At 44.1% G+C, this 27,325-nt stretch overlaps 1 protein-coding gene across 4 annotated transcripts in view; it reads right to left on the bottom strand.

The window, feature by feature from the left end:
- The window catches only part of PGAP1 (post-GPI attachment to proteins inositol deacylase 1), a 764,579-nt gene that overhangs the window by 723,659 nt on the left and 13,595 nt on the right, over positions 1–27,325 (bottom strand). The gene's annotated exons all lie outside the window — the stretch shown is intronic.

The raw sequence follows: 27,325 nt of genomic DNA, 5'->3' as shown, positions 1-27,325 counted from the left end.
ACAGCAAATTTGACTTCCAACACATTTTACAGACTAACTGAAAAACATATCACTTTTTAGTTGACATATTTATTTCCAAACATATTTTTGAATAATAGCATTCACTCCATGGAAGGAAAAAGTATTTATTTTAATACTGTAATGGGACGAATTGACGGACAGGCACATCATGTTTTTCACTGATAATGCAGCTCCTTGCCCACCACACATCATCGCAGAAAACATTCAGAGACAAACTGTAGATCCAAATTATGTTCTCACTCATGAAATTACTGGCAACTAATGTTACAGTTTGCCGTATTTTCCCCTGAGAATGAGGAATTACATGGTCCTCAAATGGGGCATCAATCTGTGATGCACTTAACACGACTGCATTAAAACACAGAGGTTTTAAATGGGGTTTATAACAGCTGAGCATTTGTACATATTTCAGCCACATACAATAAAAGCTATTTTCTTCATCGGGGAATATGCTTTTGGTAAATTATTAAGAGCCCCATCCACCATTAATCTTTACCATCCTCCTATTAAATACATCTGTAAGGTTGCTGCTTCACTGATATACTTACAACCTTCTTCATGAATCACAGAATTCATGACAGATGGCTAACGCTTTTACCTTTTGCCTTCTCATTCTACAATATTTGGTAAACCCCCATCCACTCCTTTTCCTAGGAAAAACGTAATGGTTTGCTGAAGGTGTTCCCAAGCTCGGTTGTGTCCAATAATGTGTCTCATGTCCTTTTCATTGTGTCTGACAATCGTTGGTCTTCTGCTATGTCACTTTGCTTATTTTTGGGTGTTGTCATCCATGGTTTAAAAGTCACTACAAGACTAGGCCTTTCCTACAAACGCCCACCTCTTGCACTGAAACTGTCCGGTCAAGTAAAAAACCCAAACAATGGATCCTGAATCAATTGCTAGTCAAGTGCTGTCTCCTTTACTGAGAAAACACATAGCCACAATCATTTCACCTCTCCACATTCCCAGAATATTACCCACCCTCTTATTCTGGCTCTCAGTTGTCACCCAATGCCTATGTGAAGTTCTCGTCTTGCTCTTGTGTCACTGAGGGCTGTGTCAAAGCATTTTGGAAGCATAGGCAAGATATTTCCTGGAAAGTAAAAGTGTGAGCAACAAACACTAGTCACTCCTTCTTAATAAGGTATCACGGCACATAGTGTGACCTGGGAGATATGCTTGCACCTGGGAGATATGCTTGCACCAAAGCAGCTCGATAGTATGAGTATAAATTCTCCATAAGCAAAGAAATCACACTGGTAAGCTATCTGATAGTCTGTTCTGTCCTCCAAGAGAGAGTCGATCTAATAAAAACTCAAGAAAACACATGGAACCTCTTACAATCCTGAGTGAGTAAGTTGGGTCGAGTGAGGGAGTTTCAGCCAGGCCAATCAAGTGTTCTAATCATAGATTCCTACAGAGTTTCTGTAACGAACCAGTGACTTTAATGAGTGATACACTAGATATTCTATCTACCACCTCGACTATTTTACTGGGGAGCTGTGAATTTAGGCAAGGGGCAGTGTGGGCTGCTCACAAGTATCGAGGCTCCTTGATTGGCAAAATATGCAACCACTACTGTAAATCTATTCTCTCGTATCTAAAGACACCCATCAAAATTACAAATGTTTACAGCCATGGAACACTCGTGTATTAAACCTATTGCTCCACATAGTTAAACACAGATATGTATCACCTCAGGCTTAATGTATGATTAGTCAGCAAATCTATGGACCAGAACTAAAACCTCAAAACTGCAAATTGCATAGAGGTCTCCAAGACTAATGCTGTAGTCCAATCATCTATCATATTGCTAATGACAACTACAACTAGTAGAATATACATAGATCTTTGCAGCAGAGGACTGAAGTTTTAGTTCAGTCCAGTGCATTTCAATGGACTCTTTCAATGGGACAACATTTCAAAGACCAGTTTAGAGCAATAATCACCTGATTTTACACATCATTAACATCTGCCTTTTAAATAATCTGTGACCAGCAGATCACACTAATGTCATCTGTCACTTAGTCATCTCAGATACTTGCATATCTGAAAGGCTTCTACGTTGCTTTCTATACATTTTCTTACAGTTTCCATTGGCCAACTCCTGCTGTGCAAAGCCTTCAGCCTCGAGAAGCAGGAGTTGGTTACATGGCCTGTGCCCTATCCACCACAGCTGGCCAACCATCACTGCACTTAGGATCTGTGAATCCTGAGATTCCCCCCACCCTGTCCCCATGCCTCAAGAAAGTCCACTCTACCTAGGAATCCATGATTCGTGAATGCAGCAAAGGATTTGCATATTCTGCAATAAAACATTTTTAATATCAATTGTAATGTTGCAGAGTCCTTTCTGGACCCCAATAAGGGTCTTGGTGTCAGGGTGGTTTCTTCTTGAACATTCATGCAATTTTCGGTTTTATTTTTCACAGCATGGTGCTCAGTGCACTGTGTGGGGTAGTGGCAGTGGAACAGAACATTTTCTGTGACAGCCAGCCAATCAAAGTGCAGCAAGCCTGCAAATGTGCGATGGACGACAGCAGTAAAAAAGCATCCTAGTCCAAATGTGTGTTGTTGTAATATATCAAAAGAACATGTTTTATTAAATCAATAAGAAATCTGTTAATGTTTACACATTTCATATTTCATTAATGTATGTTCCAACCCCCCTTTTCCCGGTAAGGCTACTACATTCCAGTGCTTGATAGCAGTTGACAGGAGCTCACAGTAGAATGTTGGTGTGCTGAGAGGAAAACAGTTATGTGAAGATGGAGCAGTGGAGATAGAAATAAAGATCTACACTTGAAGAAATCAACGCTTCTTCTTTATAACATGTGTCTTTATTTTTTGAATTGGGTTTAAATATCATCCATGGATTCGCAAATCGCAGAAGATCTGTGGAAAAACGGTCCTGCTATCTCAAAAATGTAACCTACTCATACCCAGACCGGAACACTTTTTAAATGAACATTTCTTGAATTTTAGTGAATAGATTAACACCACACCAAGCTAAGGATATTTCTTTGAGTAAAGTTCTAACTTCATGCTTTTTTTCTAGCTATGTTTCCTATATCAAACAGCAATGAACTCTAAACAAGTTAAAGTGAGAAATGTCACTATTGTGTACCCCCATTTTTTATCTACTGCATAATCAATCTGAACAGATATTGCCATGAAGGGCCAGGTGAAGAGTTTTAAGAGCTGTACATGCAGACTGCATTTTAGGGATACCTAGCAGTATTGAAGTGGCAGCATTCTGAAACATTTGAAGGTTTTAGATGACTGACATTGAACTGCCCAAGTAGAGTGATTTGCCGTAGTCAAGGCAGGAAATAATTAATCCTTGAATCACAGTTCTTTGTGACTCCATCGGGAGCCATTTCAGAGTCTTCCTTAAGGCTTTCAGGAGGCTGAAGCAAGAGGCTGAAGCAACTGCAGCCACCCTCATTACTTGGGAAGCCATGGGAGAGATGCTTGTCCAAAGTAATCCCTAGGCTATTAACTTCTAGCTTGGGGAAAGGATGTTCTTCCAGAGCGTTGGGCTGTTACCAACTACCATGACCTCTGTTTTCTTCTCGTTTAGTTTTAGGCAGCTGGCTGCCATCAATTTGGACACCTTCTCTCGGCAACTATTGAGCTTCATTCTACCATTTTAAGTCATTCCCTATAATGCCTATTTCTTCCAACCGGTTGGGTAGAATAGGATAGGAGACCTTACCAAATACACTTAGGTCAAACAGGATCAGTGCCGCTGAACCACTCTGAACCAAGACGATTTTAAGATTGTCTGTGGCTTTTAAAAGTGCAGTTTCTGTACAGCACCCAGATTGGAATCCTGCTGGAGTGAGGTGAAGGATGCTATTGACTTTCAGATATTCTGCAAGCTGTCGGTTTATCGTCTTCTCTAACATTTTGCTGAGTCCGGGAAATAACAATATAGGTGTGTAATTTTCTACCATCTCGGGGTCCAAAGTAGGTTTCTCAAGTAAAGGGCGAATAAAGGTGTGCTTCCATTTCTCCGGAACGCTGCAGTTATTCAGGGACAGATTATATGGATCTGTCAAAGCAGAAGCACCACATATCTCCCCCTTTCAATCCGATATCTGATTTAACTGAGCTTGCCACAGCAATGACTTCCTCTGTGACCAAATGAGGAAACGTGGAAAGTTCAGCTTTAATGGTATTAACTGTGAGCCTTTCATTTATCTTGTCATTGTGGCCTGCGAACCCAATAGAGCATCATAAATGTTCCTCACAATTCCAAGAAAGTGGTTCACAAGTAATTCACAGCGCTCTGCAAATGGAGGAGGTCTAGCTTCTGGTATATCAGGCTTAAGAAAGGAATTTACAATATTGTAAATTTCTTTTGAAGAGCTTGAGGATTGCTTAATCCTTTCTGCAAGGTCATTCATCCAGGCTCTACGAATTGCACGCCAATCTTTTTTCAGGGATGGGTTATAGCCCTGTTTGCATGTGTCGTCGTAATTGACTGTCCACTTTCTTTCGCATTTTTTGCATTCTTTTTTTTATTTGTTTTAGTTCCTAGGAGAACCAATGAATTTTGGTGAATTTTCCTTGGTTTTCTGACCAAACCATAAATACAAAGTGCAACCGCTCACTGTGAAATATATATTCAAGGTACATATATGTGGAATTAATTATAATAAACCTATACCTAGTTATGTACAATTACCTTCATGATATTTTTGTACTCTACATTTAGGTCCTGATATACTGTCCCAGAAAATGCTTGCACTCTACATTTAGGTCATGATACTTTTGTATCAGAGTATACTGCTCATGATATTTTTATTTCAGTGCAGAATGTTTTTCATTAAATGTTTAGACAGTATCAATGCACACTGCCATTACCACCCCCATCTTTATCTCTTCCATCATTACCACAATCACCATTCTACCATCACCACTTCTACCATCGCTATTACCACCAATGCCATTACCACAATTACTACCAATAATATCACTTTCAGCATCACCGCGTTACCATCAATATTACCATTACACCTCCCCAATAGTCTCATGTGTTGTGTATAGGACAACCATGTGATAAACAGTGTGATGAACATGAGACAGAAATGGTAATGCATGGGAGAGGCACCACAACCTCTTTTTATAGTGTCAGTAGAGTGAGTTTCTCAACACTAAGGAAGTGTATCTCAAAGTTAGATAGGATGTGTTTTGACTATCTTGCAGTGCTGCTGATCACGTATCAAGCTCAGACTTAAAATTGCGTAATGGTGAGAAAAATTATTCCCAATTATATCTCCCTAAAACAAGGTAAAAAATAAGGGGCTGTTGGGATCCAGAGTGTCTTAAAGTACTCAACATGTTTGTGACTAAGGTGCCTTTCTAGGTTAATCAGAGATCAGAACCTTTATCTATCCCCTAACTTACTGTGTGTAATAAAATGTATACTGAAGTGTTCAACATCGTAAACAATCAACGTAAACTATAAAAAATATATTGCCATAGTAAACAGGCTTTACGCTAGCGATACAATTATTAACCTGCGGAAACAGTCAAAGTACAGTTAATAACAGTCAATTAGATGGGTATTTTCTCTTGACCCTGTATTTGGGTGGAGGTATTCATTTTTCACACTTGTACCCGCTGAAATCTGGAGAAATGACAAAACCACAAGGTAAAAGCCCAAATATTACTATGTACTTATACACACACCCACACTTGTGAACACGCTTCATACGCACTATGCACTTTAGTTGTTCAAGGGCGGGTCTCTTTTCTGAAACTGGTAATGTCACCTTCTAATTCCAAGACAAAATGTGGTGATACTCACCAATTGGTAAATTTCATTGAGGCTGCTCAGGACAGGCAGTAGAGAGAAACAGTGCTTGTGGTACAAAGTCCACTTACTGCTTCTGTCCTATTTTTTATTTTTTTACAGCAGAGTTCACTCATTCCATACCAGTAAGACTGAAGAAGGGCAGAGGCTTAATTCCAGCACTGCCATCATTTGCGTATATATGATGCAATTTGGGGCAAACACGTAATGACATTATGGTGTCTGGGTGTCACTGTTGTATCGTAGTCAGTGCTATGCATTGTGGAGGATCTATTGTATGGTTTAAGATTAGATCTCCATGGATGATTGCACTAACTAGCAAAGTAAGTCTAGTTTAGTCTGAAGGCTGGACTAGAATAGCCCAATTTTACTTTCCTTGTAATTGCACCTTATAGGCAGGATGATTCCTGTCCCACAAGCCCATTCTGATTTTATTTAATTTACTTTAGCTACATAATTACTTTCCTTGTACCCCTGAAGTTTGCCTGGCCTCATTCTTTAACATTTGGTTTAATTTCTACTTTAGTTCACTCTTTTGGCTGCATTTCTTATTTGCCCACATTTTCATTGGTTGACTTACCCATAATCTCTGGCGGAGCCAGGCTCACTTCTTGGTTTCACGCCCAATCCCGTCCTTTCGCTATATAATATAAGCGCAGCCAAAGCATGAATGAGGACACCAAAGGCATGCTAACGTTAAGTCTGTCTGCATCTGGGTCCATCATGCCCCTCAGCCTTTCAATCCTAGCTTGCCTGACAGCAATTTCCGTCATAATGAGGACTGGAGGGTACATTTATTTTAGACCTCTATTCTAATCATTATCAGCGAGTGTGAACCCCTACCATCTTATCGCAGCCTAATCATAAAACCTACATCGTTAAATAGGCCCAGTAAAAAACAAAATAGGATAAAAGTAGACTTAAGTAATACATGCACGAGCATCAAAAACAGGACACTTAAAAAATGAACTTGTAAGAGACATACATTTTGACTTTATATTCTTGACAGAAACTTGAATGATTGATGACTGTAAATCTCTTGTAGATGCTCTAGTAACAGCTAATTTTAAAGCTGTAAAATACACTCCCACAGACAAACAAGCAAGTGGGGTAACCCAAAAACAGTGAACATAAAGCAATATGAACAATTTATTGGATCAGAAACAGTTTTAGCACTGAACACACAAAAAGCCCTCAACTGGCATGCATTCTTAGGTACTGCCCCCACAAGTCTCCATGAATTATTTTAACTGGCTTGAAGAATTAATTATTTACCATCCATTACTTGTCTCATATATCATGGTCAGGGGAGACTTCAATAGTTGAGCTGAATTCCAAGCAAGTACAACTATCATTAAAACATTAAAAATCTTTCCTACTCTATGACAGCGCCACTTCACCAGTAAGCCTACTCACATATCAAGGCATAGATTTGCTCTTATTCTGACACATTTAGGCAGAATTAAAGTAGAATACATATACAAACTACCATACACAGACCATTCCCTAATCACCTGTCTATGTATGTTTGTATATAGCATTTCTATAGCACAAACATAGCTAAAAAGCAGCAGAGCCCTTTCTCACATCATGGACTTGGAAAAAGTCTACAACGTGCATACAACGCAAATTAACCATTGCCATTGAAAATGGATAAAAAACACTTTTAGGAAACTCATGTTAACAACTATTCACTAATCGATTCCAGGAATGTTGACACTTTGTTATCAGAATTCAATACATCTTTAGCTACAACTTTAGCTATCGCACTGATAAAAACTAAAATTACTAAAGCTGAAATTTCTCTCTTGCCCTTAGTTTCCCCCATCCTAAAGGAGGAAAAGGAGAAGTCAGACAAGAGCAAGTAAAACTGAGTACACCACACAAAATATAGTCAGTTGATACGAAGAGCAAATAACTCTTGAGAACTTTGGACAGATTATAAAATAACACAACCACCAGTCTGACTAACACTACCTCCCAGGAGTTGGTGGACTCGTTATCCTCGTTCTTTCAGAAAAAGGTAATGAGGATTAGGAAATACCTTAAATCAAGTGCATCCAGATAGTCCACAGATATTGCTGCATAGAAAGTAAGTTGCCTTTTCCGCTTCTTGTATTTCAGAAGACTGCCTTAAATGCCTTTCTTCTTGTAAACCATCCAGATTCCTATTAGATATTTGGCCAGCCCCCATACTGGAAAATGTGAGTCACACCATTGTACCAAATGTTACACAAACATCATCAATGCATCTTTTCAATTAAAATTTCAATCAGGTGAGGTTTCATCAGCCTTTAAAAAAGTGGCAATTAAATACATTTTGAAAAAGTCCTCCCTTTAATTTAGGAGACCCTGTTAATTATTGGTCAATATCGCAACTGCCATTTTTTAACATTAACATTCCTAGAGAATGAGGTCACTTTCCAATTGTAAGTTTTTGCAGAAGAGAATAACATCTTTGATAATTTGCAGGCAGTGTTCAGACTAGGGTTTGGTACAGAACCCATAATGACCTCAGCCATGGATGATTTAAAAATTATTCACAACGTGATTTTATTACAACAACCGCAGAACCTGAAAATCAATTAGATAGCACCCATATCTTTAACGTTCTACTGATCTAACAGATGGGAGTGAGTCCAACTATGCTCCTTCTCTTCACCTTCTTCAATCTCTGAAGTTCCCTCTCCCCACTATTGTTTAATCTATAGGTTCTTCCTTTGGTGATCCTACTCAAAAAATCAATGTGAACCCATATGTCTAAGCCAACGACACAGCTCAGCATCAATCTGAATAACAATCTGGATCATCCTACAACAGGCTTATCTTACCATGATGGAAGCCACAAGTGCATGGAAGAACAGAAACTATTGTATGCTGAACCCATCCAAGATTGCGATTTTATTCATCTCTATTAATGTCAATCTGCAGGAATCATCACTATGGCCTAGTTCCTCAGGTGAATGCTCCCTGTCTCCATGGAAAGAGACCTAGGTCTGATCCTAGACACTGAACTGAATATAAGAAGGCTAATAGCAAATGTTACCAAAACATAATTTTTTAAGATCTGTATCCATATGAGTTTTTTTTCTCCTTCTTGTTACTTAGTTACAGAATTCTGATAATCAATGGATTTAAACAATCACACATTGGTTATGGCATCTCTGCGCCTGACCAAGAATGCCATCAGCCATTTCCAAAACCTTGCTTGTCAGAGCTGTCTGTAATTTATAAACATGTATCCTCCCTAAGAACATCTAAAACACTGGCACTGGCTGCCAGCGGACTAAAGTATCATTTTTAAATCAGCCTGCATCATGGGCAGAGTATATCACAACAACTCCACAACTTTTTTCACAAAAATGTTGAAAAAGTAAATATCCGTGCCCAATCTCAGAATTGCAAACAAACCAATGTTTGATATGCCTCATGCAAGACATACCAAATGGAGCTTGGGGCCTTCCGTGTTGAGGGTATCTGCTTCTGGAACAGCATTCCACTGAAAATATGGATTTTCTTACCACTTTTAAAGACCAGAAAGGCCTTCAAAATCAGGCTTTTTCAAGAGTAATTCAGTAAATGCAGGACTCTACCTCTCAAGTGCTGCCCATTCTTTAGTATCAAGGGAGTCCATTTCAGAGTGAATGTCAGCCGCTACTCCAAAAACCCCAAATGAAATACATATTTTGACTCAATGTTTGCTAATGTCATGTCTTAAGGTCTCATTACGCGTGTGGCGGTCCAGGGACTGCCATGCTCACAGTGACGGTCGAACTGCCGCACTCCAGGCAGTCAGACTGCCACTTTGCAACCCGGGCAGGGGGACCCGCCAGGGCACCACTGTCCCCGCAAGGAACATGGTTCCCGATGGGCTGACAGCGGTCTGAGTTGTACTCGGCCACAGCAGCACTGAACTCAGCGCCGACTGGCTGATTACAACTCAACTTTCTGCCAGCCTTTCCATGGTGGGAATCCCATGGCAGAAAGCCAGTGCCGGAGGCCCTTCTGGCAAGCACCGTAGTAAGGTGCACCGTCTGCAATGCAGACAGTGCGCATTCCAATGGTGCTGGGGTGCTACAATATTGGCCTTGGCTCCCTTAAAGGAGCTAATACATTTTTACAGCGATATATGCTGAGTTCTTGAAGAATGTTGCAGATGGTTGGCTAAATATCACTGTAATGCATGTGCATGTGTGCCAATCCTTTCTTGAAAAATGGGTCTCGTTAATGGCTGAAACAAACGAAACAAGTTTGTTTCTTTGGAGTTCATATCATGGAGGGCTATCACATCTTATATGGGTTTCTATTCCACCTTATAATTTATTCTCGTCCATACAACAAACTTAAATGTTCAACATCATTCTTGATGAGGTGAGGACAATGAGTAATTTTACTATCAATGTTTGCCTTCACGTTTTCTATTATTGGCCATTTAACATGATTTTCTGAATTACTCTTTTCTGTGAAATGTATCAAAGGTTTGTGGTTAATTTGCACATTCGGACCGAACATTGGAACACTGACCTTTCTCCTCGTCACACCAATTAATCTGAAATGTAAAAACGTTATTATGTACAGATTGTGTGTTTCCTTTGCTCCCACGCCGTTCTCACGGCTTGGTCATTGCTCTTGCTTGGCTCCCTGTGTTTACTGTACTGCAAGCCAATCATGAGACTGTTTCAATAGAGGTGGCATGTCACAAAGGTTTTTTGTTGACAGTTTGGAGGTGCCGCTTTAGGTCTGGTGTGTCACAGAGGCACTCCCATTGTTTAAATGGCAATAATGGCTTATAGTGTTTGTTAGGTCGCCCTTCCAAAAATTTCCAGTTCCAGTGTATGTTGTTGACGTTCTTTAGTTGACTGGTTTTGGTTGAGAAAGTTGACATATGCGAGTCTGATATTTTCTGTTCTGGGAAGCATCTTAAGAAGTGCACCTCTGTTGGTGTGTGCCTTCTTCCTTAATTTACATACAAGCTTTTTGGAGGAGTAATGTCCTGCTCCGAGTTTGGTGGTCAATGTTTTAGACTGTCACTAAAACGTGTCACAGTTAGATTCTAATGGCATCGATGACGGTAGCCCAAAGCCTCCCCTAAGCCTACAACTGTTGAAAAGAACTCTTGAAACCAGGCTCTGGGGAAACAGAGACTAAAGGAACAGGGAGTGAGGGAACAGGAAGGGAGAAACACTGGAACACTTGATGTTCTGAGCCCCTTTCACAACCTCTAATCAAAAGGCATTACACAATCATATTTCAATAAGTTCTACAGGTTTGAGCAATTTAGCTATATTTACAATGTTAGGCATACCATGTTCATGTTGCAGCTCACCACCTGAAAGCTCTGGGATAGCTCTGCCAACAGGGTGAATCCATGGACTCCAGGATTAATGGCACTAAGTGAGGTAAAGCGAGATGTATGTAGCAACAGCAGATGGCAATTGCTGCCTAAGAGAAACTAGCCTTAGAAACTCAAGTAAACGGCAAAGGTGAAAAGAAAAGGAAGTCAGATGCGAACTAGCATAGAGTGGGACAGCCCACCAACAGGCACTGTTGCAAGGCGAAGTACAACAGGAAGTGAAACCTTTTATCCTGCTCTGCCTCCCCATGCCCAGAAGAAGAACCCGAACTCCAACTTAAATAAATATTACCCCTATTTCTTACACAGATAAACTCTGCCATCTTGGAGTGGTTAAGATGTCAATATTTGCATGCATGGTTCCCCAACCTCTATCTCCCAGGTTGCCAGGAACATCATGTTTTGTTACCTTCTGATTTTGTGATGTACCACCGATTCTCCCCGTACCTGCTACCCGGTGGAGTCTGAAGTGTACCTTCAAAGCTTGGTCTCAGGGGAGTCATGCCAAAGTGCCACCAGGCTGCAGCTCTTTCATCTGATTCATAGGAACTGTCCATATATTTTCACAAGGGCTTGCGGGTGATGTCTCTCAAACTAAGCAGTTAGGTTCTAACACTGGGGATTGTATACACTTCACTCCGTTACCTCCTTTCAATGGCTCCCCTCAACCTCTAGAAGGTCCAGAAAAAACTGTTCTCACTTATTCATTGCAATGGTAAAATGGCAAAATGTTACTGGTGTTCTCTTTGATTAATCCTTTCCAGAAAAAGTCAGTGGTTCTTGCTTATTGCCTTTCCGTATGGCCAGTACATTATCTACATATCGACACCACATGCATATGTGAAACCATTCTGGTGCCCCAAAAGTATTGACATACAAAGTAGTCAGACCCAACTCCTATGGAAGTTGCTTCCACTTGGTGATTAAAGTCATTTTCAAAACCGAATTCTTAATGAGCGCTAATTTAGTGCCATGCGGAGTTGACTGCTGAAAGCAGGGCCAGTCTGTTGATCCCAAAAGATTTCCAAAGACTCGTCGGGTTGTTTCTTTCAATTAAACAATGAAAAGCCACTTCAGATAAAGGCTAGATAGTAGTTTCATTGTTGGATCAAATGGTACTGCTTCTGATAGGTTAAGGATCTCATAGGTGTGTTTTTGTTTTCAAAGAAGGACGGCATCTTTTCAACCTCTTGGAATAAAAATTATTGCAGTAAAGGGGTCAACCATCGAGCCTATTCCGAATACAGTTGATCTATCAGGCAGTGTCTGTTTGTTGCTGTGTTTCTTGGGCAGTATGTAAAGTAAGAAGTGATCTGGTTTTCAGTACTTACAAAGTCAAGTTCTTGCTTCTTCATCCATCCTGCTCTTTTGATTTCTGCTACTCACTTGTCTTTCATAGTTGTGATGGAATCAACAAGGACTTCAAGTTTGTTATAGCTCTTCTCATTTAATAATGAACTCAGACACACACTTGTCTATATGCTGTTTTACCTTGTAGGACAACCAACTGACTGTTCGATCATTTTATCCTCCCTGTTCATCAAAGTCCACAATACTTTTCGCTCTCTCTTAGAGACTTTAACAAATTCCCTCTACAGTCATCAATATTCAAAGGTCCTTTAGCACTACCCTGTCAAACGTTAACACAGCAAGGGTGATGCAGCTTGTTTGTGGACTAAACAGTAATGCTTTTTTTTAAAGACAGTATTATTAGTTTGTAGCCCTGCAGAGTTAGTTAAGTTAGGGTTCTATATTCCCTTGTGTTTCAGAGAGAAATCACAGTCTTATTTTTCTGAAACAAAAATTAGCATAGGTCTGTTCTTAGCTGGATAGGGTCATGTGTGCTGGCATAAATCCTAAGCCTTTATTTAGTACTTTTTCCCTCTGTTGTGAGAGGGGTAGAAGAAAGGTTGATAACAGCCTAGATCTAGTTCTTTGCATTCCTCACACTCTGCGTCAGGTAATTTGTGAAGGTCATAGCAACCCCCTTCTTTTTAACCTTATATTAGGGAAGTATTAATAAAGATTAATTTATCATACCACCATTAAAGTTCTTTCTGAGGATGCTCGCTTCTACTCACAAATGTCAATGACTCCTTCACTCAAAGTATCTTAAGCTCTTAAGACTGGTGTGGTTGTCCCACTCTTAAAGAAACATACACTGGACCCTGATGACCTCACCAACTACCAGCCCATCACTCACCCACCAATCACCATTATCACTGAAAAAGTAGTATTGGGACGCAGCCAGGACAGGGACCAAGATACATGTTCACCAAATGAGCTCCGATCCCAGCAACCAGCAAACACCCTTTGTAAATGTGATCTCAGGATAGAATATGATGATTTCTTAGGGGCTCTCTCCCTGGTGCTGTTGTGAACTTCGTGGAGAGGAGGCACCCGGGATCGACCTTGTGGGCTCACAATCAGAGGCGTGGACTGACCAGCAAAGCAAAAATCAAGATGACTGACACCACAGCAGTACAGATTAGCTTGCTGAGGCCCAATGCTGGACTTGGCCCGCCACCATCACAGAATCTCCCCTTTCCAAAGGTGCCTCTGCCCAGTTGATCCCTACTTGGGGATTGCCACAAGAGAGAGATACCCAAGCAGGTATCCACTCACTAGCCTTCAGGGATGGGGGAGCAGCCGCTTGGGCAAGGTGGGGGCAATAACTCCCAATCTGCCAACTCCCCTGGTGAGGGCAGAAAGGGCAATATACACCAGGGATTTAAAAAAATATTTTATATAGGCGTGGGGGTTGCCTGGTATGGGCATGGCCACGCCCCTGCCCCAAGTAAATGGGGCAAATTTTTTGGGGGTAATTACCGCTGATCTGTTCCCCCGAGTGGGATGGGTCTTTCCCATCCTAACATAAGGCCCCGACCCTCACAACTAAAACCTCAACCGTTTTTCTATTCCCCTGTGGACTAAAGCATCCTATCCAAATGACAAGCAAGAGGACATTTGATTATTTTGGGTTGATATGTTTTTTTTTTTTTTTTTTCCAGACGGGCCAGGAGAGTTTGGCCAACTACCAGTATCATCCCACTCGCCATGGTGAATGGCTGCACGTTTTGGGCTGGGGTAGGATACCACCTGAAAAAAACCTACCAGACTCAGACAGTTCTAAAACCTAGGAATCTGGGGGAGTCTATGGTGGTGTGCTTCGACACCTATTCCTTACTCACAATGCCCTGCAAACTTCAAATGTTGACTAAAAACACACATTTTGCTCACATGTCTGTGAGAAAACTTATGGAATCTATGGGGAGCCATACATTTCGCACCACACAGCATTAACCCAAAATCTCCTGATAAAAATGGTACCGCACTTGTTTGTGTAGGCCAAGAGACTTTGATACAAAAGGTGTTAAAGTGCTATGTGGAGAGATCAACAATAAGGGTAGCTGTTGCATTTGGGGACATTTTTGAAAAACAGACAACCAGGAGGTTGCCAGTGGGAGTGAGCCTTGTGTGAATCCCATGAGGTTTTCTCACCTACAGGGCCCTGCAAACCTGCAAACCTCAAACTTTGCCTGAAATCACACATTTTCCTTTCATTTCTGTGATAAAAACGTCTGGAAACCGCAGGCAACCACAAAATTCCTATAAATAAGCATTGCTCAACTTGTGCTGATAAAAACGATGTGGCACTTGTGTGCTTGGGCCTATTGCCAGTGATAGGAACAGAATGAACCAAGGTCAATAGGAGTCCCCGCACAAGGGCTACCATTGAACTTGGTTTGATCCGTTCCTGGCGTGGGCATTCGGCCAGCCACACAAGTGGAGCAGAGTTTTTATTGGCACAAGTTGGGTAATGGTGGATGGTAGGAAATGTTGTGGATTTCTGCAGATTTCTTAAGTTTCATCACAGAAATGTAAAGAAAATGTGTGTTTTCTGCCAAGGTTTGCAGGGGAGTGTGGTGAAAAAAACCTCATATGATCCACACAAGTGACCTCCATCCTGGATTTCCCTATGTGTCTAGTTTTTAAAAATGCGCAGGTTTATTAGGTTTCCCTTGGTGCCGGCCGAGCTAGGACTCAAAATCTCCAGCTAGCTATTTGCAAAAAATGGGCTGTTTTGAGTTGACAAATGTGATGTACCTATGTTGCGCTTTGGGCTGTTTCCTGTTGCGGGTACTAGGCCTACCCAAACAAGTGATGGACCATTTTTAATCGGAAGACATAGAGAAATGCTGGGTGGAAGGAAGTTTGTGCCTTCCTGCAGATTCCAGAACTTACCATCACAGAAATTTGAGTAAAATGTGTTTTCTCAGTCAAAGTTTGAGCTTTGTAGGGATTCTGGGTAAAACAGCCTGACAAGATCCACACAAGTCACCCCATCCTGGATTTCCCTAGGTGTCTATTTTCAAAAATGTACAGGGCTGCTAGGTTTTGCTAGGTGCCGCCTGAGCTAGGCCCAAACTCCACAGCTAGCTACTTTGTAAAAAACTGGTCAGTTTTTAGTGGAAAAAATGTGGTGTACCCATGTTGCATTTAGGGCCATTTCCTGATGCAGGTACTAGGGCTCCAGAACAAGAGAGGTCCCATTTTTATCAGAAGACATATGGGAACATAGAATAGTAAGATATTTGTTATTACCAATTGGATTTCACTGAATTTGTGCCTTTCAAACATAAGCCAGAGTACAATAAAAAAAAGACATCTGGAAAAATACCCTCTAAATCATATGCTCCTACGGGTACCCACAAATTCAGAGATGTACAAATAATGACTGCTCCTAAATTCCATATCTCATGCCCATATAAGATAATGCATAGTTTATCTTGATACCTATTTTTCACTCTACATCTTTCGCCATATAAATTTGTCTATGCTCAGTACACAATAAAAAAACATTGTACGCTGCAGCTTAGTTGATGGCTCTGGGTAATGTGAACCTACAAGCCCTATATAACCCCGCAACCAAAACGGTCTAGCAAATGTAATGGTACACTGCTTTTGTAAAATGACCATTATGACAAAAAGATACAGATGAAAACATTGTCACAAATGGCTGTTTTTTCCTACTCGTTTTTAATATTTCTTTATGTCAACACTTAGTTTATTTGGGAAAACCTTAAGGGATCTACACATATGGCCCCTTGCTGAATTTGGAATTTTGTCCATGTTTCAGAACTATCTAGCTGTCTTTGATGACGTAGGGGTTTCTCACTGGTTTCCACCACAAACTGGTAGTAGGTTGACAGCAGAGAAAGCAGAGAAAATTCGCTATCTCTTTGAAAAAAACAAAAAGTGTGGTAAAAAGTAAGCTGTTTGATTTAGCTCTGCATGTTCCTGAAAGCTGATACGATGGCGACGCTAGCACTGTGAAGAGTTCATGGAGGCCATTTTTATGAAAAAAACAGGCACTTTTATCAAGTGCACTTTCTAATTTTTCCCAAAGAACTAAAAATTTAGCTATACTTTGGCTATTTTCTGAGTCCCCTACTGGGGAATCCACAAACCTTGGGTACCTTTAGAGTCCTCAGGATGCTGGAAAAAAAGGACACAAATTTGCTGTGGAAAAAAAAGTTATGGAGGCCTAAGTACGAATTACCCCAAATAGCCAAAAAAGGGGGAGCAACTAAGGGATGAAAGAACACTACATCACAAATGTAATAAATTGGGTTGTTAATTGAGAGGGGTGGAAGCCCCACTCACACAATAAACACAATCCTTGTCAGGGTGAACAACAAAAGACACTAAATTGACTTGTGCTTACCCCTCTGGTAGCTTGGCACAAAATAAATCTGGCTTAATTTAGAGGTAATGTGTAAAGTATTTATGCACCACTTGAACAGTAATAAAGTGAGAACATAACACAAGAAAAAACCCAAGCCAATATAGACCAGAGACAATTGAGACCAAAATAATCAAATCCAGTCAGCAGAATCAGTGATATAAGTGTTTTTAAATTTTAGTTGATCTGGGGAAAATCACAACTTCAGGCCAACCACAAGAGTATGGGTCGGATACAGGGACCAGGTTAGTCCTGCTGAACTATTACTTTCTCAAATGAGGCACACATGGTGCAGTTCGCATTAGTAGAGGCCACGAAGAGGAGGCCATTGGTGCGAGGTGTAGGTCGAGCGTCATGGGCAGTGGTTACTATGGCGTGAAGAGCCGATCGTGCATCGCAGACCACAGATGGTCTTTGTTGTAGCCTGAAGAGCTGGTGTTTTGCTTTCCTTCTCTTATCTTATGACTGAGCTTACAAAACTTCTCTGGAATGCACTTCTTAGTTTAAAGAAGACATTTATTGTTATTATTACTTCACCACGAGGTTCCTGAAAGACGAGATTAGTAGGTTGGAAGCACACGTTTAAAAGTAGTCACAGCAATGAAAGCAAAATATATCAAAGTACTTCTCAGTTGCAATGTACACAGCAAACACATGATTATATTATAGCATAACTTCAAAGCAAAGCATAAAAGTCAAAAATGCATCACCGTAGGGCCTATCACTCCGCTTCATCTTTCTTAGGGCTGCAAGTTGATGACTCCAGTTCAACTGCGAGAAAGAGATTTTCTACCAAAACGGGAGACAGGCAACTGACGTCCGTTCCTGTCTGAAGTCCAGATCTTTCTCCCCCTCACTGGATTGAGAGGTAAACACAAAATCTACACTCTCTTATAAGCTAGGGTTTGGTATGAAAAACACAGCTTGGTCTATCATCTGGAAAAACACAGCTTGGAAAAACACAGCTCATCTGCAATGTCCCAACTGAAATGTCTAACTCTACGTTAAAGCCAATAGGAAGGTAACCTAAATACAAAATGTAATGTCTAATGCCATGTTAAAGCCAATAGACAGCTAAACTGAATACAACATGTAATGTGCTACTGGTGAACATTGAGCAACTAATATGCGCAGTGGTGAAACACAAAGTCATTGGTCAAACACAATTAATAGCATCACAGCTGGTCACCACTTAAACTTTATGAGGGCAATTGTTGCGGGATGTCCCTCTCGGAGCGATGATGAAGTCCTGCTGGGGCTTCATGTTCGCAGTCATCACGGGTGGTCGATTCTCAACATGAAGAGTTCACTTTGCGCTTGGGAGGAGTCCAAAGCTTCTCTATCTTCACCTTTTCTTTAGGGCCAGATCACACTGATAGCGAAGAGTCCATGACCTGTGGGTCACATCTTGGGGATCAGGACACACACCAGCAGCAGGGCTTGGGGAGATCATTTTGGTCTTGGTCAGCTAGGCAGTTGCATGGAGGCCTCTGGAAGCTTGTTACGTCGCTGTAGCTCCACTAGGCCAGACAACTGACCTTTGGTGGGAAATCTGAGTATAAGATAATTGTTAGAAATGGGGTCTTTGGTTGACAGTCAGGTTACCCCGTTCAAGCAAGGACCCTCACTCTAGTCAGGGTAAAAGAGAATCACCCTCAGCTAACCCCTTGGTAGCTTGGCAGAGCAGTAGGCTTAACTTCAGAGTGCTAGGTGTAAAGTATGTGTACCAACACACACAGTAACTTAATGAAAACACAACACAGGTTTAGAAAATTAGGAAATATTTATCTAAACAAAACAAGACCAAAACAACAAAAATCCAACATACACAAGTCAAGTTACGAATTTCTAAAGATCAAATGAAAAAATAGCGCTCAGAAACCCAAAATGCTTCGATGAGGTGTTAACACGGCGTCGTGACAAAGTTGTTCCCAACAATCCGACACCAACGGCACCGGCCACAGAGTCACGCAGACCGCCAGGTACAGTACCTTGGTGAAGAGTGAAAACAAGTGGATGCGCAAAGTCGGGGATCGCGGCGTCCATGCGAAACATTGAATCCGCACACTTCGAGCGACGTCGGTCACGACGTGGTGCAGCGACTTCCACGGAGTCAGGGACTTCGGCAGGGCTGCAATGGTGTCGGGCCTGCGAAGGTTGTCGTGTTCCAGCAAAGATCATGGAGTCGGTTTCAGGCGGAGTCACCGGATTCGGCAGCGGCGTCAGTCCGGAGTCGTCCGAAGTCGATTTCCTTGAATTTTCACCAGCTTTTCCTTTCAAGGGCCCAGGGCCTGGATAGGGCACCACTTGTCAGGGCAGGAGCCTCAGCAGAGAGTCCAGGTGCTGGTAAGGGAAGTCCTTGGTGGCCCTGAGACTTCAGAACAGGGGGCACGCTCAGTCCAAGCCCGTGGAGAGTCCTTCTCAAGCAGGAAGATACCACAAAATCGCCTTTGTCCCCTTGTACAGGCAGAAGCAGCAACTGCAGGATAGCTCCACAAAGCAATCACAGGCATGTCAGCACTTCTCCTCAGCTATTCAGCTCTTCTCCAGGCAGAGGTTCCTCTTGATGTCCAGAAGTGATCTAAAGTCTGTGGTTTTGGGTGCCCTTCTTATTCCCAATTTCTCCTTTGAAGTAGGCCTATTTCAAAGTAAATTCTCTTTTGAATGTCAAATCCTGCCTTGTCCAGGCCAGGCACCAGACACTCACCAGAGGGTTGGAGACTGCATTGTGTGAGGGCAGGCACAGCCCTTTCAGGAGTGAGTGACCACTCCTCCCCTCCCTCCTAGCACAGATGGCTCATCAGGATCACAGAAATGATATAAGCAAGAAAATGCTCACTTTCCAAAAGTGGCATTTTCAAACACACAATCTTAAAATCAACTTTACTAAAAGATCTATTTTAAAATTGTGAGCTCAGAGACCCCAAACTTCATATGTCCATCCGCTCCCAAAGGGAATCTACACTTTAATCAGATTTAAAGGTAACCCCTATGTTAACCTATGAGAGGGACTGGCCTTGCAACAGTGAAAAACGAATTTAGCAATATTTCACTGTTAGGGCATATAAAACACATTACTATATGTCCTAACTTAAACAGACACTGCACCCTACCCTTGGGGCTACCGAGGGCCTACCTTAGGGGTGTCTGGCATGTAAGAAAAGGAAAGGTTTCGGCCTAGCAAGTGGGTACACTTGCCAAGTCGAATTTACAGTTAAAACTGCACATAAAGACACTGCAGTGGCAGGTCTGAGACATGATTACAGAGCTACTTCTGTGGGTGGCACAACCGGTGCTGCAGGCTCACCAGTAGCATTTGATTTACAGGCCCTGGGCACTTCTAGTGCACTGTACTAGGGACTTCCTAATAAATCAAATATGCCAATCATGGATAAGCCAATTACATACACATTTTGTAAAGGAGCACTTGCATTTTAGCACTGGTAAAGTGCCCAGAGTAACAAAAACAGTAAAATCAGAGTCCAGCACAAATCAACAACCTGGGGAACAGAGGCAAAAAGTTAAGGGAGACCACGCCAAGGATGAAAAGTCTAACAATAATCAGATCCAATTCTTCTTCTTCAGTCAACAGGGCAGTCCTTCGTCTGAATCTTCCATGGGTCCAGGAGAATTCTAATATGAGATTACAAAGATAATACATTTATACCTGGTGCCAGCCTTTGTGTGAGGGAATTCTTTTGCCTACCCCTACAGTGGGTTGTGATCAATTCTTCCCTTTCCCCTGGTCCTGCCTCCAAACTGTCTAGAGTGATAAACACAAGGCAAGGTCAGCCCTGGTGTCAGGTTCCTTTGTGTATGCTGCAGGCATGGCCCTTTGAAATGTAATCAGGGCACTGCACAACTCCTCCCTAACCATCCTGTCAGGAAGAGGTCTCCCCTCACAACTAGGCCTATTTTGTCTGGGAAGAAGTACACAACCCACAACTGGAGTGCCATTCACTGTCATGTGACCCAGGACACTGGCAAAAAGGTTCAGTGGGTTTGGGCACAAAATGCCAACTTTCTAAAAGTGACATTTTAAAAATGTTAACTGAAAGTCTGACTTTAACATTAAAAAGGATTTTAAATTACAATGTATTTGAGTGGCAACAGCATGTGTCTATCTGGTCCCCAAATGAAGTTAGCGCTTGTTAAGTGTAATAAGGTAACACTGTGTTAGTCTAGGGGAGATGCAACATGTGTGTGTAACAACATGGATTGTCTAATTCAGGCTTGGATTTGGTTTCATCATATTCACTGAAACGAGAGTAACAAAACTACTTGATAGTGCTCATTTTTTTTTATTATCTGTATTTTTACATACGTTATAAAAAGATTCTTAGATGATTGTATCTATTTTTCTCCTTTAGAGGTTAAGGTTGTGGTATTTTGCTTGCAGTGTGCATACCCTTGAGCCTGTTGGCACTACAGCAGCCACAATACATTCACAGGCCTTTTACCTGCACAGGCAAGTTGTGCGTTGTTTTCAGCAGGGCACACCGATAAAGGGAGGGGCGGTGTTTCTATCTAATTGAATATATTCTGGAGAACTGTGTAACTAAAGCGTTAGTGGCAGAAGATCATAGTAATATGGACATACATTTCTGCAACATAAACAAGTCAATGCAAAGATTTTAATTCAGTTAGGCTAGCTCATTGGAGGAGAAATGATTTGGCTCCCACAATTAAGAGAATTCACATTGTGCGGAGCGGACAAACGGGTATTCCAAAGTGTAAACTTTTAGCAGAATCCTGCAATAGTTTTGCAGTAGTGATCATGAAACTTTTCTGGGGAGAGCCATCGGAAATTAGGAAAATTAATGTGTCTATTGAACAGCTATTGATCACCGCACTGTAGACTGCAAAAGCATAGCCTCTGCTTATGTCTACTTTCATGTCCCGGCGCGGACGGCGTGCAATATAAGTATAGTGTACCTATTTTAGCAAATAACTGGGTGGAAAACGGTGATGATGAAAATGGGAAAGATTAAAATTCTATCAAGTTGTTATGAGGATGGAGGGGCCCGAGGAGAGAGAGACTCGTTCTAGTCTCTCCGCAGGCACGTTCGGGAGGACAGGAAGTGGCACAGGGGCGCCGGATTGGTGGAAGGTAAGTGGGGGTGGGGTTTGTAAGGGGAGTTTATAAGGGGGTGGAAGGGTGGGGTCGGCCTCTTTTTCCGCACTGACCTAGTCAGGAGGGCAGATTTTTTTAAGAGGAGGGCGGATTGTGAGGCAAGTGCGGGCGAAGAGTGGGGCAGGGCCGGGAGAGGGCCGGGTTTTAGCTGTATGTGGGCGGGTAGGCTGGGTTGGGACAAGCGGGGCGCGGCAGCCTCGGTGCGCCATCGGTAACGTCCCCAAGGGTGTTTGCGAGGCGCGAGAGGCCACGCAGGCCCCGGCGCCTGTCTACACAGAGGTGTGCGTGAAGCGCGAGGCTCGGCGGCCTACGCGCTTACGGGGCGGCGCCATTATAAAGAGGGCCCGGCCTCAAGACAAGTAGCAATTTAATATAATAACGCACGGGAGGCACGAGCGCCGCTTGATACACGGGGACATGTGCTTTATGGGCTCCGGCGCGCGTGGAGCCGGGCCGGCCCCGAAATTCCTTTTAAGGCATAGAAACCAGCCAGCAGAGCGCAAGGGGACGGCCTCAGCAACTTAGCGACAGGGCCACAGGGGGACATCTGAGAAAATAGGGCCCAGTGGGGGCAACAATTGTTTTGGGATATTAGGGCAGGTGCAACATGGAGAGCTACGCACCTAGGGTTTTAGCGTCACAGGCCACAAGGCATCTGCTGGATCGCAGTAGAGCTACAGACACGCAGCTTTCGTTGTTTTGGGACTGCGCAACGTCATGGCAGCCAGCCATGACGCGGAGGCTGTCAGGGCCGCGCTTCGCATTTTGGGCAAAGCTGGCGGGGCGGATTTACTCAGGCCTGGGGTTTTAGAGCAGGCCTGGGTCGGTATGACCCGGCAGACGCGGGCTGCGTCAAGCGGGGTGGCGGCGGCAATCGCCGCGTGCGAGTCCCAGGACTCCGAGGGGGACAAGGACGAAGTGGTAGGGGCACAAGAACAGGTATCACAGGCGTGGATGGGGACGCCAAACGCGCTCAGCCCTTTAATCTTCAGTGGGGAAACGGAGGGCACACAGGACCCAGGCCAAGGGGCCACAGGAGAAGGCAGCACAGGCACAGCATTGGGTGGGACCCCGGGTGGTGAAGGGGACATTGCGAGGGGGGTGGGCTCTGTTCTGCAAGGGGAAGGGAGTGAGCAGCCCTTGCCGGGGCCTAGTGGTGTTCTGACCCCTTTAGACCTGTCCTGCCCTGGGGGGGGGGGGGGCAACAGCCCGGGGGGTTCTGGGGCCCCAGCCAAAAAGCGAGGGAAATACGCAGAGAAACCCAGGGGGGGGCGGGTAGACCCAAGGCACCCCAGCGACAGGCAAGATCAGCAAAACATAAGGCAATTGGGGAGGCCGGGGTGATGGGGGACCCGGGCCCCTCCGTGCAAGGAACCTGGGACCAGGCAGAAGCATGGGACCTAGAAGCCAGGATTCAGGAACAGCGCAGGGCTGTGGCAGAAACCGAGGCCAGGTGGGCCCAGTTGTGTAAGGACAGGGAGGAAGCGGGTACCCGGTGTGAGGCAAACAAAAGGGCTAGGGAGGTCGCAGACACCAAGGGGCCACAGCCGGCCGGGGTAGGCGGAGGGAGCTGGGTTTGGGTACCACAGACGGAAGCGGGGCAGGGACAGGAGGCTTGTGCGGCCTAAAGGCGGGTAGGCGCTGGAAGCCCCAGTGGCGCATACGGCCACGTGGGAAGAAGCAAAACAATGTCAGCAGCTGAGGTTGGCATGAGAAGGGGGATGCCAACAGGGCGCAATACGGCCCAAACACGTTGGTCCGAAGCACTAGAGGGGTCTGCGGCGGCCTTCTCTACTCCGTGGAAACGTGGGTACCACAACAATGGTGTGTGCCATGTGGGACAAGAATCAACAGAGGCAATGCCAACAAAGTCACAGGGATACGTGGAAAACAAGTGTTAGTGGGTAGGCGAGGAAGAGTTGGAATTGGATTATGAGGAAGACGGGGAGGATTGGGAAGACGGAGAGATACCGGATGAGGAGGTGAGCGGTGTCAAGAAGGGGGGGGGGTGAGGGTGCAGAAGGGGGCGGCCAGGGCGCAAGTGCGGCTCAACCCCTTCCTCTGCCTTTGTTTTACAGGACACCTTTGTGGCTGAAGGGCCAGCAGGAGTGCGGCAAACAACGCCGCATGGTAGAGCGATGAGGAGAACGCCGCGTAATTTGGGGGAGACTGTCGGAGGTAAGGGGAGATGGTGGTCAGTTTGGGGCAACGGGGGGGGCACAGGGGCGGCATGCACAAGCAAATCCATTGGTGTGGGAGATGGGTCAGTGTTGGAGACACCAGGTTTGGTTTCAGTACAGAAGGGGAACGCGCCCAAGGACAAGGAGGCCTCCTCCGCAACAGTTACAGCAACAGGTAGTCAGACGGCAGGGGAAGACACGAACACAGAGGACAAAGAGCGGGGAGGGCACAAGAAGGGTCTTCCACACGTGGGTTTGGCCATGCCCCGGGGTCCCATGTCGGACAAAACAAAGGCGAGGATCTGGAAACACGAATATATAGATGTTTTTAAGCTACTACATAGGGACATACAGGACAAAGAAGGATCTAAGGAGGAGGAATGGGAGCTAACACGCAGGCCCAGGGTTCCTAGTACAATGGACAATTGGACGTCCGCGTTTCTGATATTTGCCAGTATATATTGTGAAAAGTACCCGGACAGGGCCATTGTGCTTTTCAAATACATGGACATTATTAGGAAGGCACAGATGCACTTTGGGGGGTTTGCATGGCTGAGTTATGATGAAGAATTTAGGGCTCGGGTGAGCGTAAATACCGAAAAGCCTTGGGGAGATGTAGATCCGGAGTTATGGATGCAATGGATGGCATCGGCGCAGTCATAGGCGTCCACGCATACGGCGAGCGGACTGCCAGTAGTATATAAGCCTTTTCAGTCACGCCCCGCCTCGGTAGGGGCGGGCGCTGCTACAAAAACACTGGTGTCCACCACAGGGGCTTGTTGGAACTTCAACAAGGGGTTCTGTTCACAGGCACAGTGTAGGTTTAAACATGATTGCTCCAAGTGCGGGGGCCGTCATCCAGTCATTCAGTGCTTTTCCCTTTTCAGCCCTGCGGAACAGTGGAGGGCGGCGAGAGGAAGGGGCCCACAAGGCACTACTGCACCAAAGGGGTCCTACACCAGTTAGATTGGAAGTTTTGTTGCCTTGGTTGCGCATCTATCCAAAAGCGGATAAGGCTCGGCAATTGGAGTGGGGTTTTCGAGAAGGTTTTAGGGTAGGTTATCAAGGTCCCCGAGAGAGGAGGTGGGCAGACAATTTGCGGTCGGCTAAGGAGCAGCCTCAGGTAGTACGTGACAAATTAGCAAAAGAAGTGGCACTCAGGAGAATAGCTGGGCCATTTTATGACTGGGCAAACGATCAATTGATGATATCTCCTTTGGGGGTGGTACCCAAAAAAGCGCCGGGCGAGTTTCGTTTGATTCATCATTTGTCATGGCCTGAAGGTGCGTCGGTCAATGACTTTATTGCGCAAGAGGACACCAAGGTAATTTATGCCTCGGTGGATGATGCAGTGAAGCTAGTTTTGAGGTGCGGGCGAAAAGCGGAAATGGCAAAATGTGACATACAATCAGCCTTTAGGCTGTTACCCATTTATCCAGCAGATTTTGACCTCTTAGGCATGCGGCTGGACGGAGCCATTTATGTGGACAGGGTTTTACCCATGGGTTGTGCAATATCATGTGCTCTATTTGAAACATTCAGCACTTTCTTACAGTGGGTTTTTGTCAGAATTAGTGGCCACAGGATGGTGACTCACTATCTAGATGATTTCCTATTTGTAGGGGCAGCCACATCCAGGGCATGTGGACGGGCTTTGGCAGGGTTTCAGAGGCTAGCTCAGCAGACAGGAGTGCCGTTGGCCCCGGAGAAGACAGAAGGACCGCTTTCAATTTTGACTTTTTTGGGCATTGAGCTAGATGCAGAAGCAATGGTGGGCAGATTGCCAGCGTCAAAAGTGACGGAAATACTGGAATTTCTGGCAGTAGTGCGAATACTTCGCAAAATGGATTTACGAACGGCCCAAAAACTGCTAGGAAACCTTAACTTTGCATGTAGGGTAATGAGGGGAGGTCGAACGTTTTGTAGGCGACTGGGGCTGTCCATGTCAGGAGCAGTGCTACCATATCACAGGATAAGAGTTTCCTTGGCCCTGAGAGAAGACATCAAGGTATGGGAGATCTTCCTTAAGAAATGTAATGGGGTACCCATGTCTTTTGGTGACTCGGACACGGTCTGGCAGGTTCAAATTTTTTCAGATGCGGCAGGGGCATCTGGTTTCGGCATCTACTGGGACGGGAGGTGGTGCGCCGAAACATGGCCACCACAATGGCTGCAACAGGGGAGGAGCATTGCTTTCCTTGAGTTTGTTCCACTATTAGTGGCACTGGCAGTTTGGGGCCGAGAATTAGCCAACAGGACAGTGGTTTTTCAGGTTGACAACATGACGGTAGTGGAGTTGGTTAACAGACAGAGGGCTAGGGACCTCAGAGTTTTGTGCTTATTGCGCCAGTTTATGCTGCAATGTTTATCTCTCAATGTTATCTTTAAAGCTGCACACATACCAGGGGTTTACAACGAGATTGCAGACTCCCTATCTCGTTCACAGCGGCGGCGTTTTCGCGAGTTGGCGCCAGGAGTGGAGTGGAACAAGACTGCGGTCCCGGCAGACATTTGGGAGTGGGGGGCATCATGATCACGGGGCTGGTGGAGATGTCTTTAGCGGTATCTACGCGGCAAAGTTACAGGCTCGCATGGTTGGAGTTTCAATATTTTGAGTCGTTTGTGGGCAATTTCTGGGCACAAGGTCCACAGACCGTGGAGGCACGGGCTTTACGCTTTGTGCTTTTTCTGATTAAGGAGGGTTTATCCCCAGCCACAATAGGAGGAAAGCTGGCAGGTGTTTCAATCCAGCGCGTAATGATTTATTAGGAAGGATGCTGAAAGGTTGGGGTAGGGTCAGGGCCAGTGCGGTGAAAACGGCAAGAGAACCCATTACTTTTGAAATACTGCTGGAACTTTTGCATGTTTTGCCGGTATGTTGTGAGGATGAGTATGAAGTAGGTTTATTTCGTTTATGCATGGTTTGGATGTTTTTCGGTGCATTTAGAGTATCCGAATTGTTAGTTTAGGGAAGAAATTCGGGGTAAAAGTGAAGGAGGTTTGCATGCACAGGGAAAGGTTGGGGCTATGGCTCAGGTGTTCAAAGACAGATCAGTTGGGGAGGGGT

The sequence above is a fragment of the Pleurodeles waltl genome, chromosome 3_1 (assembly GCF_031143425.1).
Source record: "Pleurodeles waltl isolate 20211129_DDA chromosome 3_1, aPleWal1.hap1.20221129, whole genome shotgun sequence".
In the NCBI taxonomy this organism is placed as follows: domain Eukaryota; kingdom Metazoa; phylum Chordata; class Amphibia; order Caudata; family Salamandridae; genus Pleurodeles; species Pleurodeles waltl.
Note: the sequence above shows the minus strand (reverse complement) of the source record. Positions and strands in the feature narration are given on the sequence as shown.